Source organism: Arachis ipaensis, chromosome B6 (assembly GCF_059453495.1).
Source record: "Arachis ipaensis isolate K30076 ecotype BB chromosome B6, ASM5945349v1, whole genome shotgun sequence".
Lineage (NCBI taxonomy): Eukaryota > Viridiplantae > Streptophyta > Magnoliopsida > Fabales > Fabaceae > Arachis > Arachis ipaensis.
Window position 1 is genome coordinate 109,460,608 of NC_142441.1, and position 12,945 is coordinate 109,473,552.

A 12,945-nucleotide genomic window follows, 5' to 3' on the forward strand; every position below is an offset into this window, starting at 1 on the left:
AGGTCCAAAGCAAAAGAAGAGTGTGCTTAAGAACCCTGGACACCTCTAATTGGGGACTTTAGCAAAGTTGAGTCACAATCTGAAAAGGTTCACCCAATTATGTGTCTGTGGCATTTATGTATCCGGTGGTAATACTGGAAAACAAAGTGCTTAGGGCCACGGCCAAGACTCATAAAGTAGCTGTGTTCAAGAATCATCATACTGAAATAGGAGAATCAATAACACAATTTGAATTCTAAGTTCCTATAGATGCCAATCACTCTGAGCTTCAATGGATAAAGTGAGGTGCCAAAACTGTTCGGAAGCAAAAAGCTACTAGTCCCGCTCATCTAATTAGAATCTGAGCTTCACTCAAAAAAAACTCTGAGACATTATTGCTTCCTGACTTATTATTATTCTATTTTATTTATCTAGATGCTTGGGGACAAGCAACAGTTTAAGTTTGGTGTTGTGATGAGCGGATATTTTATACGCTTTTTGGGGTTAATTTCACATAGTTTTTAGTATGTTTTAGTTAGTTTTTAGTTTATTTTCATAAGTTTCTAGTCAAAATTCATATTTCTAGACTTTACTATGAGTTTTTGTGCTTTTCTATAATTTCAGGTATTTTCTGGCTGAAATTGAGGGAGTTGAGCAAAAATCTGATTCAGGCTGAAAAAGGACTGCTGATGCTGTTGGATTCTGACCTCTCTGCACTCGGAATGGAATTTCTGGAGCTACAAGAGTCCAAATGGTGCGCTTCTAATTGCGTTGAAAAGTAGACATCCAGGGCTTTCCAACAATATATAATAGTCCATACTTTGCTCAAGGATAGATGACGTAAACTGGCGTTCAACGCCAGTTCTATGTTGCAGTCTAGCGTCCAGCGCCAGAAACACGTTACAAGTTGGAGTTCAACGCCAGAAACAGGTTACAGCCTAGTGTTGAACGCCCAAAACAGCCCAGGCGCGTGAGAAGCTTTAGTCTCAATCCCAGCACACACCAAGTGGGCCCCAGAAGTGGATTTCTGCACTATCTATCATAGTTTACTCATTTTCTGTAAACCTAGGTTACTAGTTTAGTATTTAAACAACTTTTAGAGATTTAATTTTCATCTCATGACATTTTTAGATCTGAAATTTGTACTCTTTAACGGCATGAGTCTGTAAACTCCATTGTTGGGGGTGAGGAGCTCTGCTGTGTCTCGATGAATTAATGCAAGTATTTCTGTTTTCCATTCAAACATGCGTGTTCCTATCTAAGATATCCATTCGCACTTCAACATGAATGTGATGAACGTGACAATCATCATCATTCCCCCACGAACGCGTGCCTGACAACCACTTCCGTTCCACCTTAGAATGAATGAATATCTCTTGGATCACTTAATCAGAATCTTCGTGGTATAAGCTAGATTGATGGCAGCATTCAAGAGAATCCGGAAAGTCTAAACCTTGTCTGTGGTATTCCGAGTAGGATTCAGGGATTGAATGACTGTGACGAGCTTCAAACTCGCGAGTGCTGGGCGTAGTGATAGACGCAAAAGGATAGTAAATCCTATTCCGGTACGATTGAGAACCTGCAGATGATTAGCCGTGCGGTGACAGCGCACCTGGACCCTTTTCACTGGAAGGATGGATGGTAGCCATTGACAACGATGATCCACCAACACACAGCTTGCCATAGGAGGACGTGCGTGCGTGAACAAAAAGACAGAGGAAAGCAGAGATTTAGAAGACAAAGCATCTCCAAAACTCCAACATATTCTCCATTACTGCATACAAGTATAATTTGTGTTCTGCCCTTTTACTTTTTACAATTCAAACTAAAAATTATCATTGATATTATATCCTGACTAAGAGTTACAAGATAACCATAGCTTGCTTGAAGCCAACAATCTCCGTGGGATCGACCCTTACTCACGTAAGGTATTACTTGGACGACTTAGTGCACTTGCTGGTTAGTTGTGCGAAGTTGTAAGAGAGTAATGTGAACATTGACATCACAATTTCGTGCACCAGCGGCGCTGGAACTCAGAGAGGGAGAGAAAAGGGTATTAGGGTTTTCTTCTGAGAGAGAGAGAGGTAACTGGGTAGTGGGTAGCTTTTATATAGGTTTTTTAAATTTTTTTTTAACCTTTGAAAACCGTCAAAAACCAACTGGTTTTACTGGTTCACCGGTTAATTGTCAATTCGACTGATTTTTTTATCGGTTTTTTGTCAAACGATTTTTGACATCACCTGAATTGGTCAGATAATCGGTTCTCAATTAATTCAGTTGAATCGGCCGGTCCGGTTCGATTTTCAGAACAATGGTGCTTAATGAAGCTTTCCCGCCGGACGTATAGAAAATTTTTCTTTTAATTTACTCATAAATTTATTAGCAATATCTGTTATATTTTAGCTAAATTTGTATATTAAATTGTGTATATATATTAATATTTAATATGTTAAAATTTGTAATAATAGTATGAAATCAAAAAAATTAAATTATTGATTCAATGATAATTAAAGTGTAATAGCATTGTTGGTAATGAAATCTTGGTTGTTAGTATATATAGCTATAAACATAAAAGGAATATGGGATCACAGCTTTGACTGAAATGGATTCTTAATGTTTATAGTGATTCAACATGAAAGAGATGTATGTGATTTAATTTAACTTGAAGAAAGACGCGACAGTTTCGGTAACGTATTCCATGTTTTGTGAAGAATACATCACTTCTATCGTCTTCTACTTCACCCAATCTCCAAATCATCACATTTTTTGGTAATCTAACACTAAATATTACAATTATGAAAGTGAGTTTCAGTTTTAATTTATCAATAAAAATTTTAATAAAATAATATCAAAAGACCAAAAAAATTTATTAATTTGGACATCAGTTAACAAATAATAATATTTACAAATATTAAATAAAAATAAAGGGTTAGAGTATTAGGCTAAAGATAAAGATATGAACTGCTAGTTTAAAATGCTGCCCAATATAAATTAAGTAGATACTACTATAAAAATTTTATAATTGTGTTTATATAAAAATATTTTTTTTAATATTTGAATAATGAATTATATAATTAGATTTTAATATATTCTAAAAATATTATCTTTATTTAAAATATAACTAAATAAATAAATTATATTTTTTAACAAAACATCTTTATAAAAAGATGTCATCTTTCATTTGAGTAGTTGTCTATAAATTAAAATTGCATGAGTTTGAGCTTTTATCCTTTCAATATTTAGCGAGCTACATTAGCTTGTTTTATTTATCTCATTCATTCTAACATGGTTTTTTCTTAAAAGAATTGCCTTCCTTCGAATATAAAGCCACTTCACCAAAACTCCAAAACCCTATATATAATACAGAGTTAAACACTCACACACACAGACATTCTCACATTTCTTGATTTCCATATCGATCTTTTCCCAATGGAATCCCTTCTACTTTTCCTTTCTCTCTTCATTTTCATCTTCATCTACCTTCGTCATTTCTACACCACCAAGACACAACCCTTCAAAACCTACCCTCTCGTAGGTTCACTCCCTGACTTCATCCTCAATCGCCACCGCTTCCTCGACTGGTCCACCAACATCCTCCGCCACTCCTCCACCCAAACCGCCGTTTTCTACCGCCCCGGCACCGTCCACGGCGTCTTAACCGCCAATCCCGACAACGTCGAGCACATCCTCAAGACTAATTTCCATAACTACCCCAAGGGCAACCGCTTCCTTTTCCTCCTCCACGATTTTCTTGGCCATGGAATCTTCAACTCCGACGGATTCCTCTGGAAACTTCAACGCAAAACCGCAAGCTACGAATTCAACACCAAATCGCTTCGAAACTTCGCCATCCAGAACGTCACCGTCGAGATCCAAACGAGGCTCATTCCCTTGCTTCAAAGAGCGTCGGAGACAGAAACGGTTCTCGATTTGCAGGACGTTCTTGAACGGTTCGCCTTCGATAACGTCTGCAAGCTCGCGTTCAACGTTGATCCTGCATGCCTCGGTGGCAGATCCGCCGCCCTCTCCGGCGACGGTTTCATGCAGGCCTTCGAGGACGCGGCGACGCTGAGCTCGGGGAGGTTCATGAGCGCGTTTCACTGGTTATGGAGAATCAAGAGGTTCCTCAACGTTGGAAACGAAAAGAGGCTTAAAGAATCGATCTCCACCGTACACGCGTTCGCCGATGAGATCATAAGGTCCAGGATGGAAGCCAAGGGCCCCACTAACACTGACGTGGACTTACTATCGCGGTTCTTGGCCGCAAGGATAACTCCCCAGAATTTCTCCGCGATATCGTTATAAGCGTGATTCTGGCGGGGCGCGATACGACGTCGTCCGCGCTGAGCTGGTTCTTTTGGATTCTCTCTTCGAGGCCTGACGTCAAAGAAAAAATAATCAAAGAAATCAAAAGCGTTCGCGAAAAGTGCGTTTACGCGGAAGCGGTGTTTGGGTACGAAGAGCTGAAGGATATGAACTACTTGATGGCGGCGATTTCGGAGGCAATGAGATTGTACCCGCCAGTGCCGGTTGACTTCAAGAACTGCTTAAACGACGACGTTTTTCCGGATGGGACGGTGATAAAGAGGAATTGGTTTATAATGTATCATACTTACGCAATGGGGAGGATGGAGAGTATCTGGGGTAAGGACTGTACGGAATATAAGCCCGAAAGGTGGTTTGATTTTGATGAGAATGGTAATGAAGTGTGGAGAAGTGAAAGCCCGTTCCGGTATCCGGTATTTCACGCTGGACCGAGAATGTGTTTGGGCAAGGATATGGCTTATATTCAGATGAAGTCCATTGTGGCTTCTGTTTTGGAGAGGTTTGAGATTGATGCTGTGGATAAGGACACGTGTCCTGAGCACCTTATTGCTTTGACTTTAAGGATGAAAGGGGGGTTGCCTGTGAGAGTGAGAGTGAGAGTGAGGCTATGAGTGAACATGTGCTGTACTGTGTAAGATGATACAAATGCATGACTAAACTTGGTGTTGTTGATGGATGTGGTTTTTAGGTATATAGTAAACTATACTATATACATACACTGTATTTTGCGGAAATTAAAATGTTGCATTAATACGTTAGTTGTTGGTTGTGAATTAGTACTTGCTGTAAGAGATTGTTAATTCCTTTCTGGAATACGTCCAAGTTGTTTTCATTTAATTAATGGATCATATATATATATAGTGTAGTTCTTGGTCTCGTCACAACACCTTAATGGAACTGGCAGCCATGTGCATATGCATGATTAAAGTGTAATTTATGAGTTTCATCTTGAAGGGGGGAAATAAGAGGAGCTACAGAGTACTGTTGAGTCAAAATGATATTAATTGTTGGATCGAGGAATGAACTTCGCCTCACTAGGCGGAAGTTGAAGTTGGCTTGACGAGACGGGAAACCTGAATTTACTGAATTTAGGGTTGCTGAATGCTGATAGAGAGAGCGAGTCTTTGGTAAATAATAATAATAATAATAATAATAATAATAAATATGGTTTGTGGAGAAATCTAAGGAGCCAGAAGGAAACTATCAGCAGTGCGTTGATACTTATTATTTATTAAAACTCAAAATAATAGGTTCATATGCTATTAGTCTTATATTGTGAAACCAAGAAAACACATTGGTCTTTAGAACGAAGTAGCGTGTAACCAAACGACCAGGCAATAGGAAAATTTAAACTAACAAAAAATACAAATGTGATTTCTAAAATCTAATAAAACTATTGGTACTAGATGCTATTTTAATTTCAACCTAGAATTATGAGTTCAAAGTACAGACACTGTATCTAAGTGTTACTTTATTCACAAGTGCTTGATTTTGGATACAGAAATTTGCTTGAATACTACTCATAAACACTGTTTGCACATCTTATATTGTTTATATGAAAACTGGTTAGTGTTTTTGTTTTATTGAAAAATGATGAATATCAAAGACAAATTCATAGTAGTTCTATTGCTACCAACAAGCATGATTGATTATACTACACCCCAAGTTTTTCTCTTTTTTTAATTTCTTAGTTAATCTTTTCCCCTTTTTCTTTTTCTTTTCCTTTTTCCGACAATTGATGAGAAAATAATCTCACACAACTAATTAAAAGATGATGAAGAAAGGAGCGAAATTTCCACTTTTTTTATTAACTTGTTAATAATATACAGTTCATGCAAAATTTGACGAAGTGGCCGGATTCATATATACCGCAGATAGCATTGTTTAAAGAATATTGAAGTATTGAACTACTTTTAATCGGAAGGAAAATTCTTAAAAATGGAATTACTGAGAGAGTAGCTTTCGTAACTAGCTAGCTTGCTTGATAAAAACAATAAATCAACCTTCTAGATCGAGTTCGCATTATTGTTATTATTGGTAGTACCCAAAAACACCTTAGCTAATATATAGCTAATTTTGCATAACCATTTATCGGTAAGCGCTTGCCACAAGAGAAAGCAACATGCTTAAATGGAATTATATCATGCCATGTTTAAGCTCTAAAGATAATTTTACATAACCTTTTCGTGTGGTAAAATATAATCTTTTGGGTTATAAGTAATTAATAAACAAGCATATCCGACAAATAAGAGCAGAGAAATTTCGAGGACTCTGAAATAATGGAGGAAAAAAGCAACAAACTGGTGGCTTTACTTAATTAATGACCTTAAAGAATTTTAACGGGTAATAAAGTTAATTAATTAAGGTTTAAGCAATGCAAGAGATGAAGCAATTTGGATACAGATAGGTCTTTTGTTGGATCCGGACCACACTTTTTGGCGTTGATCGTAATATGGCTTTTGTAATTATCAGTGGTCTTGTTTGTGAATCCATTAAAATGGTAGAATCCATATATTGGAGAGAGAATAGAGAAAGAGTAAACTTCTAGAAGAGTAATGAGAGTGTGAAGAATGAATTGATAATCGTCTAAAGTTGAGTTAATTACATATGCATCTCATTATATTTAGTTATAATAAATACTGATTAGATCAGTAATAAATTCACTAACAAACTATTAACAACCTAATAATATGCTAACTTCTTTTATTTCCTTCATTTTCCTCAAATAAATGATTATTTTGTAAATAAGTCTGAGTTTGCTCCAAATTTCACTGAACAAAGAAGATGAAATGGACTTTTGGTGAAAATATATGCGATCTGTTGTGCAGTAGGGATATGAACAACTTGAATTCGACCCTTCATGACATGATCTCTGGCAAAATAAATTTCGAACTCAAGATGTTTATATTTGGAGTGCAAAAATAAATTCGCAACTAACATAGCTGCACTCAAATTATCACAGTAAATCATAGATAGTTTGGTCACTGGATTAGCATGAATATCATAAAACAAATTCTGGATGGGGACTGCTTCTGCAACTGCATTAGCTACACCCCGATATTCAGCCTTTGTGCTCGACCGAGCCACGGCATGTTGTTTCCTTGAAGACCAGGAAATTAAATTCGATCCCAGAAACACATAACCGTTGGTTGATTTTTTATCATCAGGATTAAACCCTTAATCAGAATCAGTATAAACTATGAGAGTTGGCTCTTTAGCTGGCTGAATCCTTAAACCAAAGCTAGTTGTATCACTGATGTACCTTAAAATGCGCTTAACTACCTTCCAATGTGTTTCAAGAGGCTGTTGCATGAATTAACACACTCGATTTATACAGTAAGCTAACTCTAGTCAAGTGATTGTGAGGTACTGAAGACTCCCAACAACTGCACAATACAGGGCCGGATCATTGAAGGGAGGGCTGCCAGTTTTGCTAAGTCTCAGAGAGGAAGGTATTGGGGTTGCATATAGCTTGCAGCCAACCATATTTGCTTTCTTCAAGATATCATTGACATACTTAGTTTGAAATAACAAAAGACTGCCATCAGTAGTGTATGCTACTTCTAATCCAAGAAAATAATGCAGTTTTTCCATGTCTTTCAAGGCAAAATGAGAGCTGAGTTGAGTAATTACCTCAGGGATATACTGATTTGAGCTGCCAGTAACAATGATGTCATCAACGTATATGGAGTAAATCCTCATAATGGTCATTGAGATTCACGAGAATACCCAATTTGATCTTCGAGATTCCAATTTTACCATAATGGTCCTCCAGATTCATCGCCAGGCACCATACTGGTCCTTAGGCATCTTTCTGGCGATGACCCAACTGTTTCAGAGCTGTCGTGGCTATCGTGCGCCACACTGGAGCATACCAAAATGACGCCATTTTGGTTTGGCGCCTATTATGGATCAAAACGACGTCGTCTGCTTAGACTCAGACGGTTTGTAACACTCATCTATCTTCATCACTTCCACTCTTCTTCTACTTTTCTTCACCAATGGTGCCACTCTAGGGTTAGAATTCTGGAATTTTTTTACTTTGCTACTACCTCACTTACATCGATCCCTACGCGCTTCGCAAACACCGAACCCCCACTTAGCCTAACTAGGTTCTCTCCTATGGTAATTGATAAACCACTATTTTATGGTTTATCTTGTGCTCAATTGAGTGGATTTTATCAACTCTTTACCCACTTATTCATAATATTTGCATGGTTTTATATTTCCTTCTTGATTTTGTGCTATGATTTAAAACATGCTTCTTTGATCTTATATTTGCTCATTATTAATCCTCCCTTATTACCATTAGATGCCTTGATATTTGTGTTAAGTGATTTCAGAGTTTATAGGGCAAGAATGGCTCAGAGGATGAAAAGGAAGCATGCAAAAGTGGAAGGAATACAAGAAGTTGGAGAAATTGCTAAGCTGTCTAGCCTGACCTCTTCGCACTCAAATGGCTATAACTTTAGCTGCAGAGGTCCAAACGACGCGGTTCCAGTTGCATTGGAAAGCTAACATCCGGGGCTTCGATTTGATATATAATATGCTATAGTTTACCTGAAGCTAAACGATGCGACCGCGTGATCCATGCGGCCGCGTCGCAGTGACGGAAATCCAGCGTGGTTGAATTCGAGACCAGCGAATTCTGGGCTATTTCTGACCCAGTTTGCGGCCCAAAAAACACATATTAGAGGCTATAAAGTGGGGGAATACATCCATTCATAGGAGGGCTCGCATATTTTATTTTTTCAATGATTTAGATTTAGTTTTGAGAGAGGTTCTCTCATCTCTCTCTCTCTTAGGATTTAGGACTTCTTATTTTTAAGAGTGACTCTCGATCCAGGTTTTATGTTTCTTTGTTCTTAGCTTCCCTTTCACTTTATCTATTTATTCCAGCACTTGAGTTGATTATTTACTTTTATAATTGAATCTATGAATTATTCCATGTTACAGATTGTTATTTGAATTAATGATATTTGAGGTATTTTCAGTTTATGATTGTTCTCTTTGATTTTAAGTTATCATTGTTTCCAAATTGAAGATATTTTATTCCAGCAATTTACTTTTTCCCCTTTTTTGGTCCTGGTTAGGAGATCAGTAACCCAACAGTTATCAATTCAACATAATTGATAATCGTTATCGTGTTAATTGAACCGAACTTCAGTAATCCACACCTTTTCTTAGGAAATAAATAGGATTCGAAGGTCAAATTAATTGGTCCCTTGACTTTTCTTTGCTTTAGTAAAGGTTGACCAAGTGGAATTTAGATTCAACTTTCACTATTGTAGAGAGAGATAACTAAGTTGGACTTCTACTTTCTCTTACCTCACCAAAAGTTTGCTTCACAGTATTTATTTATTTTAATTGCCTTTTACTTTACTTGTCATTCAAATCACTTGCTTCTCACCTTCCAACCCCGATTACAACCTTTATAGCCAACAATAAGAACATACTTTCCTGCAGTTCCTTGAGAAGACGACCCGAGGTTTGAATACTCGGTTAACAATTTTTAAGGGGTTTGTTACTTGTGACAACCAAAACGTTTGTATGAAAGGACTTTTGAAGGTTTAGAAACTATACTTGCAACGAGGATTTATCCGCAAATTTCTAGACTACGCAAAAGTTCTCTCATCAAGATGGTGTCGTTGCCGGGGAATTGCAAACGTGTGCCTTATTATTGGTTATTGTAAATATTTGCTCTTTACTTATTTATTTGTTTTTATTTTTGTTTTTTTTTTTTTTGCTTTTTCGTAAATTAAGAGGTTATTGGTTTTTATTTTGTTATCAAAATTTTTTTCAAAAATTTGTTCTTAGTGTTCATTTTGATCTTCGAGTTGTTTTTCGTGTTCATCTTGACCTTCAAGTTGTTCTTGGTTGTTTTCTTCATTTTGATCTAAAAATTTTTAAATTTGGTATCATTTTGTTATTTTTCTCTTTCTTCATTTAATTCAAAAATATATTTTCTCTATTTTTCATTGAATTTTCGAAATTTGCCTAAAAAAAATTTTAGATTTTTATTTTTAAAATTTTTATCTTATCTTATCTTATTTCAAAAATCAAATTTCAAAATTTCAAATTTCAAATTTCAAAATTTAATTTTCAAATTCAAAATTTAAATAACCTTTTAATTTAAATTTGTTTTTATTTTTATTTTTAATTTTTATTTTGCTACTATGAACTCTCACCCTTTGGCTATGAGTCTGGTTACAATTATGTTGCAGGAAGAAGAAATTACAATGAGAACAGGCATCAAGGTTGGAACAATCAAAGATGGGAGGAGCCACAAGGATTTGATCAATCCTCATGGCAACAACCACCTCCAGTGGACTATCAACAACCACCACCATATGCCTATGAACCCTTTCCTCAACATGACTTTGGACCACCATACTCACAAGCCCCTTTCCACCATTCACCTCCATATGACCCTAACCCACATCCACCATACCAACCACCTTATGAACCAAATGAACCATACATAGATCCACCCCAAATCTCCATGGAGAAAGCACTTGCCAATCTAAACTCTACTATACAAGCTCTTGTTGCCCAAATCAGACCACCAAATACCTTCAACAATCAACCCTCAAGCTCTAGTTCACTTCCTTTTCAACCACAGAATTATCTCTCCATCCCATCACCACCATCCATGGAAGAGCACCACATCCATCAATCCAAGAGCAACATGATCCCAATGATGCTATTGACATGGAACAAGAGAGAAGGGATCATCTTCGCGAATCCATACTTCAAAAGGAGCTAGAGGAGGCCCTAAAGGTAAAGGTAGTAAATACCCTTGAAGATGAAAGAACAATTGAAAGGAGTTGTCATGGAAAGAAAATCATCAAGGATGAGTATAATTTTATATTAAAACTACTGGACAAAGCAATAATTATTAAATAGGAAAAAGTGGTTGAAGACTTGCGAGATGCTGAACCTCCATGGGAAAGTCAAGACATAGAGCCTCCTTCCAAGACGGTTGCATTTGATGTTGAGGAGGGTGCACAACCTCCAAGGCATACCCTGGTTGAAGACTAGGAAGAGGTTGAAATTGAAGAAGCTTACAAGGAGGTGGAAGTTGTCAGAGAAGAGCACAAGGGAGTGGAGCTTGCAATTTCATTAGAAATACCTCCCCCTAAGTTACCATCATCCTTCACGACATTCAAGTGGGTAAAATTCATATCCCTTAGCTTTCTAATTCCACTTGAATATGGGCTACTGGAGACGGATGGTCAACTTAGAGCTCTTTGTGGCATAAAGAGTAAGAGGAAGATGGTTAGTGGTTGGAGTTGTCCAACAAGGTTCAACATGGTTGCATACTCAAAGTTTAAATGCAAAGGTTGGTGTAAAGCTCAACTGAATGGGTCTAGGACGCTGTTTGGTAGCTGCAGTGAGAATTCAAATTACTTATCACTCAGTTGGAAAAATACAGATCCCGACATGGATGGGTGTAAAAGCAAGATTTGGGATCATGGAATCTGCTCTGACACTTGTTACCCCGGGAGCCTAAGAATATGTTTGAAGCTTCTTAAGGGCTTTACATGCCTAGTTTGGGATCCCAGAGGCTATTGGCATTCCAAGCACTAGAGGAGATTTTTGGACGAATTTAAACATAAGCCGCCATAGCAGGAAGCTCTTCCAATGTCCAACTTAAGGACTTTAACTAAAAGTGCTAGGTGGGAGACAACCCACCATGGTATGATCGTTCCTTTTGCAATTTTAATTTTATTTAGTTTTGTTTGTTTTTGAATTTTATTTCATTTTATTGAACCTGGAATCATGCATAGCATTCACATTAAGCATTGCATTCTGCATACTGCATTCTGCATTCATCAAAAATAAAATAAAATAAAAAAAAGCGAGCACGCGACGCGACCGCATCAGCGACGCGTCCGCGTCGCAAGGAGATGGGAGACAATATTAATATGAACAGAGAATTTCGCAGGAGCAGCGCTGGAGGCGTGCCAATGGCATAAATCACCCCACGCGACTGCGTCGCTGATGCGACCGCGTCATATGGGAATAATGGCGTCCCACGCGACCGCGTCACCCACGTGGCCGCGTGACCTGAAATCGGCATAAAAAGGGTGTATGGCAGAAAGTTGAGCTGGAGTTGGGCTGGACTCGTGCTGGAAGCCCAAGCCTCACCACGCGAACGCGTGCCCCATGCGTCCACGTCGTTTTTAAAAGATGGCCATTCACGCGATCGCATGCCCCACACGATCGCATCACCCAGATTTTTGGCAAAAAGAGTTTCGAACAGAGAGTTGCGTGACCGCGAGGCTGCACCCGCGCCAATCGCACAAATCAGGCGACGCGATCGCGTGATCCACACGTCCACGTCACCTGACCTTAACGCGAACCACGCGACCGCGTCACTCACGCGTCCGCGTCACAAGCGGCGCATAGAATATCCAGATCAGCCAATTTTCTAATCTTTTCTTCTCTAATCCTTATTTTTCTTATCTTTTCTTATTTTCTTTCACCTCCATTTTATTTTACTTAATTTATTTACATATATTCATTCATTGCATTTTAAATTTGTGCATCTTTTTATTTTCTTTTCTGAATTTTTTTATTGGTGTTAAAAAAAAATTTATTCAACTGTTGCATCTTTTCTTGAATTTATTTTGGTAA

The 12,945-nt window shown here is 37.7% G+C and overlaps 1 pseudogene; it reads left to right on the plus strand.

Annotated features, from left to right (window-relative positions):
* The first annotated feature begins 3,355 nt into the window (after window positions 1-3,355).
* Window positions 3,356-5,181, plus strand: LOC107648305 (cytochrome P450 CYP94D108 pseudogene; annotated as a pseudogene).
* The last annotated feature ends 7,764 nt before the right edge of the window (window positions 5,182-12,945 follow it).